Source organism: Typha latifolia, chromosome 13 (assembly GCF_019914945.1).
Source record: "Typha latifolia isolate L0001 chromosome 13, TyphaL0001v2, whole genome shotgun sequence".
Lineage (NCBI taxonomy): Eukaryota > Viridiplantae > Streptophyta > Magnoliopsida > Poales > Typhaceae > Typha > Typha latifolia.
The window spans coordinates 6,137,847-6,146,519 of NC_133098.1; positions in this window are offsets into that span (position 1 = coordinate 6,137,847).

Consider the following 8,673-nt stretch of genomic DNA (forward strand, 5'->3'; position numbering starts at 1 on the left):
TATTAATTATAAAAATTAATCAAGTTCAATTCAAAATAATTAGAATTAAAATCAAAAGTAATACAAAATAATAGATTAAGTTATATAAAAATACTTAATAATAAAAATATAAAATTTTTAATATAGCAATAATTTAAATAAATATAAAACATAAAATATTAAATATTAATAATAAAAAATTTAAAATTATTTTTGAGTAATTAAGATTGCTAGTTTTGTTATTTATATATTTAAATTTATTATTTCTTAGGTAAGGATAGTAATAACGCTCTTATCCCACCACTCCAGATATATCATCCCTTTTGAGGATACTATACGACATCAAATCCAAACTTCTAATCTCATATATTAATTTTATATCAAACATGAGATTATATGGGAAGATTAATTCAATAATATTTTTATATCCCTTTAAACAACGCACCGTTAAGGAAAACGGACAGAGTAAGATGAAGACACGTGGAAAGATTAGAGAAATGCAAGAAATGTGTAATGTACCCTTTCCCAAATTATAATCTAGCAATGTTTGTAGGAAATTTTCAAATAACATCCTATATTTTTGGTAATTTTGTAATTAAGACCTCAGACTTTGTAATCCACTATTTTGCTTTTATTTTTTATTGGGAAATTTACTCTAGAAACTGAGTTGATTTTCAATTTTGTTACTCACATTTTCGATCACTACTACAACTGATACATTTTTCAGTTTTTCCTTCTAATTTTGCCTCTTTAGTACTCAAGTGTCTAGTTAAATGTGGCATGCGGTGAAAGAAATATTGTTTTACATAAAGGTGAAATAATTGGATAATACACTTGCGGCCATTGTTCGGCATCAATGCTACTATCTTAACCGGCAAGAGACAACTAATTTAGATATCAGTAATCAAATCTTTTCAATAGCATTTTGTGAGTCAAAAGCTAAAAACACTGATGTTATATATTTTTCAAGTATCAATTAAATCCTTTGAGCAGCTAACAATATTACTAGATAGGCAAAAATGACTGATTCGTGTAGTGGATGATGCTTTTCTTGAAACTTCACATGGATATTATAGGAGCTTTCATCCCAAAACCTTCCAAATGGTTTTCCTTAATACAAGAAGTTTTGGGCAACAACACAAGCATATAGGGAGATGGAGTTCAATTATTTTATAAAGCAGATAAAATTTGTTACGAACCAGATTTGGAAAGATTTAGACTTAAAAAATTATGATATTTATGGGTTGTTGCCTCATGCATTTGAGTTCTAATGGCTTTGGTTTTACGTAAATTAGAGGTCGAGATAAAAAAATTAAAACAGTAAAAAAATGTCGGAACTAGATAGATTGGTAATTATCCGATGTTGCGGCAGTCGTCGAAGGGTGAAGAATGACCAAGGGTGGTAGTGAACGGCTGTAAGGTAGGGTGGCCCGTGGAGGTGATGGTGGCTAGGGTTTGGAGATAGAATTAAATATCTAAGTTAAATCTACTCCTAAGAAAATAAATTTGCTACGATTAATTTACTTCTAGCTCGTGGAGGTGATGGTGGCTAGGGTTTGGAGGTAAAATTAGATTTCTAAATTAAATCTACTCCTAAGAAAATAAACGCTATGATTAATTTACTTCTACTCGTAGATTATCTTACTCTTACTCCTAAGATAAATTTAAGGCTAAAATAATTTCTTAATGCTTAGATAATTGGATGATTAAATGAAGAAGCTCAACCCCTCTATACATAGAGGTCGGGTAAAAATGAGTCTTACTCGAACTAGCCTTATAAGCTTGTATGACTTAATTGAACTTGCCTTAGAGAAAGAAGTACCCCTTACCTTTAGTAGCTCTTCGACAAAGTCCATGGAGATATTGTAACAACATATCCTTAAAAAAAAAAATTGGGCACGACTTTGGTCGGCCTTGTGCCCATGTTTGCGTGGGGCGCGGGGGGGTGCCACGCGCCCCGTTGCTCGTTTCTGCCACCACCTCTCTCTCTCTCTCTCTCTCTCACCGAGGTCGGCCTACCGCCGTCGTCGTCGTCCTGAAAAACGACCACCGCCACCTCCTCAAGCGTCGGTGAGCTCCTCTCCCTCCCCCTCTCTCTCTCACTCACACTCGAGCTCGGGCTCGTCGGAGCCGAGTCGCCGCCGCCCAGCTAGCCGGCGGCGGCCCGTGCCCTCTCCGCCCAGCTCGGGTCCGCACTTCCCTCCCCTCATCTTTCTCTTCTCTTCTTCTTCCTTTCTTCCTTTCTTTCTTTCTTTCTTTTCTTCTTCCTTTCTTCTTTTTCTCCCTTCTTGGTGCCTCTTCCTCTTGCTACAACAATGTTGGGCCGAGCCCAACACTGTAGCAAAGAGGATTATTATTTTTTTATGTTAATTATATAATTATTTTTCTAATGTTAGGTAAATTAGTTTATTTTGATAATTTACACTCACTAATATAATTTTACTAAGTATTTTTAGTATAATAATTTATTAATTATAATTATAAATATTGCCTATAAATTTATTTATAGTTTAGTTATTATTTATTAGTTTAATATATGTAGTCTTATTGATAATAATCTTATATTTATATTTATATTTTATATGACTATTTTTAGTATATTATTATTGTCTAATAGTTTGTATAAAATGGAATACTAGACTTGCATATTATTTTTGTATAATAGGATAATGACTATTTTGCGTATAATTTATAATTAGTTAAATAAGAGTAGGTATTACAAAATAATTATTAATAATATTATTTTATAATTATATTTTTATTAAATCATATATATAGTCGTCTTTAGTTATTTACAAAAAGGAGATAAATTACTATATACTTATTACTTATTCTATAATTAGCAAACTAGGATTTTTATTAAATAAATATAAATTATGGTACTAGCATATTAATGTTATCACAATTAAATTTATCCTATGAATCTAATCAATTTTAAACCTAATAAAATATTATATTTTACTCGAATGGATTATAATCGGATAAACAACTAACTTTAAATATTTTCAGACTCTGAACCCCTTTATTCAAGACCCTGGGGATCTCATTAGCGACGGTTGATTGATGGACCTGAAGGATATGTGTGTTGGGTCTTCTGATAAGATGTGAGTAGTCTTATCCCCTAGACGTCTTTATCAAATTATATTATATTATATATTATGTACATGCATGTTTTGACCTCCAACATGATTATATGACTTTATCTAGAGATGATTACAGTTGAGCATATTTTTATCATGCATATAATTAGGCTAATCTTGGATATGAGTATGATAATGATAAATAGAGATGATGAGAGATGATTATACTATTATGATTTTATACCGAGATGATTTATAGCATGAGTATGCATGTAATAGATTAGCATGAGTATGTATGTGTTGACTACATGGTTGGAGACTACATTACATTATTTTTCTCTTGATTTCTGTTCCACCTAAATTTCTGTTATGCATTAACTTGTTATCGTGTTGAAGATATGTATATGAGAAGGAAAGCATGAAATGTGATTGATAGGATAGTTGATAGAAAGGGTGAGAATACCCGAGTGGGTGTAACCCCCCGCCCGGCACGGCACATGCACGCCCACGCACCCACACGGCACGCGGCGCACACGACAGGTCGGGCGAGGTCCATCGCGCACAGATACTCTCCTATGCACATATAATCATGACATCATCAAATAAAACCTATGAACCTATCCATGATCACATAATCCATCACCAAATACATCATACTATCGACCAAATAAACTTATTAACATATGAATATCCAAGTCCATAATAATAGACACTAGACTACTACATAATCTGGCAGGGCCCACACAGGCCACAACAAACCATCAATATACAACTAAACAGCTGATACACAAGTGCTATAAAATTTGACACATACTATACAAATCATCATCTGATACAATAATGTACAAATATAACAAACAGCGATACAACTCAATGTCTGGTTAAACTATCTTCTATACCGTCTCGCATCAATAGCTCACCTCATTATCACTCTAAAATATCTTCTCAAGATATCTCAGGTCGCTATCACGTACCGCAAATCTGAGGGGTTAGAAAAGAAATAAAGAGATTCATGAGCAAAAGGCTCAGTGAATTGACCTTATCCCGAATTAGTGATGCCAAACAGAGAGTAAATCATGTACTGGATAATATGAAACAGAAAAAATATTATGTCATGAATGAGTATATGAATGTATCCTCAATAATATATAAATGAAAAGTAGATAACATATCATAACTGATAAAAGTATATAATCCTCGACAACTATATTTATTTAATAAAATCCTAATTTGGTAATTATAGAAAATAAGTATATAGTAATTTATCTCCTTTTTATAAATAACCAAGACGACTATATATATGATTTAATAAAAATATAATTATAGAGTAATATTATTACTAGTTATTTTGTAATACTTACTCTTATTTAACTAATCCTAGATTATACATAAAATAATCATTATCCTATTATACAAAAATAATCTGCAATTCTAGTATTCCATTTTATACAAACTATTAGACAATACTAATATACTAAAAATAGACATATATAATATAAGTTAAATATAAATATAAGACTACATATATTCACTAATAAATAATAACTAAAACTCTAAATAAATTTATAAGCAATATTTATAATTGTAATTAATAAATTATTATACTAAAATGCTTAGTAAAATTATATTAGTTATAAATTATCAAAATAATTAATTATCTAAATAGACTATGTTACTTATCATTAGGAAGTAATTATATAAAAATAATAATAATAATAGTCCTCTTCCAACATTGTCTACTACACAACAAGAGGAGGAGGAGGGCCAAGAATGGAGAATAATAAGAGAGGAAGGAGAAGAGAAAGAAAGAAAGAAGAAAGAAGAAGAAGAAGAAGAAGAAGAAGACAAGGAGAAGGAAGGGAGGCTCACCTAGGCTGCGGCGGTGGCGGCGGCGACGGTGACAGCGGCGGCTGGCGTTGATAAGAGAGGGAGAGAGCTCAAGAGAGAGAGGTGATAGAGAGAGAGAGAGAGAGAGAGAGGAGGGTAAGAGAGAGAGAGAAGGTGGTGCGGCGGCGACGACGGCGACAATGAGAAGCCATCAGCGAGGAGAGAAAGAGAGCGGTGCTAGAGAGAGAAAGAGAGAACGAGGGAGTTAGAGAGAAAGAAGGTGGTGAGAAAGGGAGAGGTGATAGAGAGAGAGAGAGAGAAAGAGAGGAGGGTAAGAGAGAGAATGAGGGAGTTAGAGAAAGAGAAGGTGGTGCGGCGGCGATGGCGGCGGTAGGCCGGCGTCGACAAGGGAAGGAGAGAAAGAGCTCGAGAGCTCGAGAGAGATCGAAAGAGAGAGAGAGAGATTTAGTGGGAGAAAGAGAGGCGGTGAGGGTGGTGCTGCGGCGACGACGGCAGCGACGGCGGTAGTAGACCGGTGTCGGCAAGAAAATATGTGAGAAAAGAGAGAGAGAGAGAGGGAGAGAGAGAGAATATGTGAGAGAGGAAGAGAGAGATATATATAAAGAGAGAGAGGGAAGGCGGTGGAGGAGGGGGAAGGGCGGCGGCGGCGGGGCCCACCGCAGCTAGTTGGTCCGGCGGTTGTGGGCGCACGTGGCGCCCCCAACACGCGCCCATGTTGCATGGCACGAGCTCGTGCCATGCAACGCCAATATATATATTTTTTTATTTTTTATTTTTTATTTTTTTATTTTTTTTATTTCTTTCTTTTTGTCTCTTCTCTTTTTTTTATTTATATATTATCATTATTATTTATTATATTAATAATTATTATTATTATTTTATTTTTTTTATTATTATTTTTGGGTTTTACAGTGGGCGCGAGGGTTAGGGCATGCTTGGAGATGATTGATCGTTCGACATAGTCGTGATCCTGTTGGCCTTACATTTGAGGTCATTAATTTGTGTACGCAACAAACATTCGGATACATACCGTTTGCCAGGGCATATATGGTGAGTTATCCTCATAAAGTTTCTATCGGCTAGGAGGGTGCCCGGTTTGAATGGATGTTGATACCCTAACGGGTGGCAGGGTATGGTTATATTTGAGATACTCTTTGCGGGTGGCAAAGTATGCTTTGAGCCTTCGGACATGATATTAAGACCGGGTACCGGGTGTTGACTGTGCATAGTGGTCTAGTATGATGATAACATATAGAGCTGATAATGATGACTGAGATACTGAGAAATGCATATAATTTTATTATCATCTAATTACGTGATTATCGAGTGGTCAATATATATCATATATGGTTGCATTGGGTACAATAGCATGGTCATGGTCGGCATGCATCATGTGTCATATTTGAGAGAGAGTTATGATGATAGTATGACATGGTGATCTATTTATTCTTTGTCGATGATTATATATTTTTATCGTTTATGACATGTCATCTACTTTTCATTTATATATTATTGATGATACATTCATATACCTATTTATGATATGATGCTATTCTGATTCATATTATCCAGTACATGATTTATTCTTTGTTTGGCATCACTGATTTGGGGTAAGGTCTATTCACTAAGCCTTTTGCTTATGACTCTCTTTATTTCTTTTCTAACCCACTCAGATATGTGGTACGTGATAGCGACTTGAGATATTTCGAAAAGATATTTTCGATTGATGAGGTGAGCTATAGGTGCGAGATGGTATAAATAATAATTTGTATAGAAATTGAGTTATATCGTTATTTGTTATATTTATACTTTATTATATCAGACGATAATTTGTATAATACATGTCAGATTATAGTGTACTCGTGTAGCAGTTGTTTAGTTATATTTTGATAGTTTGTCGTGGCATGTGTGTGTCTTGCCAAATTATGTAGTGATCTAGTGTATATTATTGTGGACTTAGATATTCATATATTAACAACTTTATTTGGTTGATAGTATGATTTATTTGGTGTTGGATTATGTGAGTATGAATATGTTAGCAGGTAGTATTTGATGATGTCATGATTGTATGTGTACAAGAGTGTATCTGTGCATGACGGGCCTCGCCCGTCTTGTCGCGTGAGCCACACGTGCCATGTGGACGCGTGAGCGTGCACGTGCCTATGCCGAGCGGGGGCGTTATAGATATCCTCCCAGATTTGCTCAAGAATCAATAGGTTTATATGACTTAATAGGACTTATTTTTTTAGGCTTACATGACTTAACTAGACTTACCTTAATGCTTATATAAGAGATAAACATAAATTAATTAAAAGATAAATAGACTCAATCTATCGAGCTAAATGTCCTCATGATATATTCCGATTTAACCCGGTTCGCATCTAAATAAGAGTATCCTTAATATTATGCTTACATAAATAAAATTCATACAAGTACGTGGGCTAGTTATTATTTTTTGACAGAAGATACCCTATACTAATAACCAACATGTCTAAATAATAGGCTCTAATACTAATTTGATAGGCTCTGATACCAATTTGATAGGCTATGATACCAATGATAGGTCTACGATACCAAATTGGTAGGCTATGATACCAATGATACACCTAGTTAGATTATTTTTTTATTGCATTAGTTATTTATTTTTATTAAAATAAATTTTCTGTAGGTCGTGTTTGAACACGGAAGGGGGTGCATTCGAATGCGGAAGGGTTTGAATGCCTTTGCGAACGCTTGCATCAGGTTCGCAAAAATAGAGAATGTGAAATGTGCATTCGAACGCTATCAGGCGCGTTCGAACGTCTACATCAGGTTCGCATCGACAAAGAACGTCTTTTGTGCGTTCAAACACGGTCGGGCACGTTCGAATGCGATCGGCAGGAGTCCACTAGAATTAGGGTTAATAATTGTTATTTTAGCTTGTTGGCTAGCCTCTATAAAGGTGTGAATGGCAGCCAAAATGATTATGCTATTGGAATATCGATTTTTTTGCCTCTCTATCTTCTCTCTAGTCTCTCTACCTTAATCTTCCTCCTCCCTCTTCACCAACCTACCACCTCTACCGTTGGCAAGGCCTCTCCTAACTTCTAATCTCCCTCGTCTGCTGAGTCCTCCATCTTTTATAAGATCTCGACCACTTCTTCCTCTTTGTCTTTATCACTTAAACAACATCACCCATCCACTCTTATCTCAATTATCATCTATAACCCTAACATCTACTCCACCCGTCACCACCACTATCATCCGCACTCTATCATATTTTTGTCTCAAAGGGCATAAATATAAAAAAACGTAGATCAGGAAGTTACGGATCGATCCAACCTAGTTTTATAAATTTTTAATTACGGGAGAATATTTGGTGAATATTTTTTCTCAGTTGCGTGAACTGTTTCCTATAATCAATTTAAATCTTGAAGGGATCATTCCGTAGCGTATTATTGGTATCATAGCCTATCAATTTGGTATCTTAGACCTATCATTGTTATCAGAGCCTATCAAATTGGTAGCAGAGCCTATCAAATTGGTAATCCTCCATATTTTTCCTTCATCTAGCTACTCACCCACCATAACCCACGATTCGACGGTTGGATTCGATACATTTTACACGGACCTCCTATTCATGATTGTATCAATAAGTTCACAATGAATAAACAAAAAATGTTCACAAGGCATATAACTATAGGATACAAATAGATCTTATAAAAATGGTGGCCTCATATATGAATGATATAGCTGAAAAAAGACAACACAATTTAGATAATGGGCT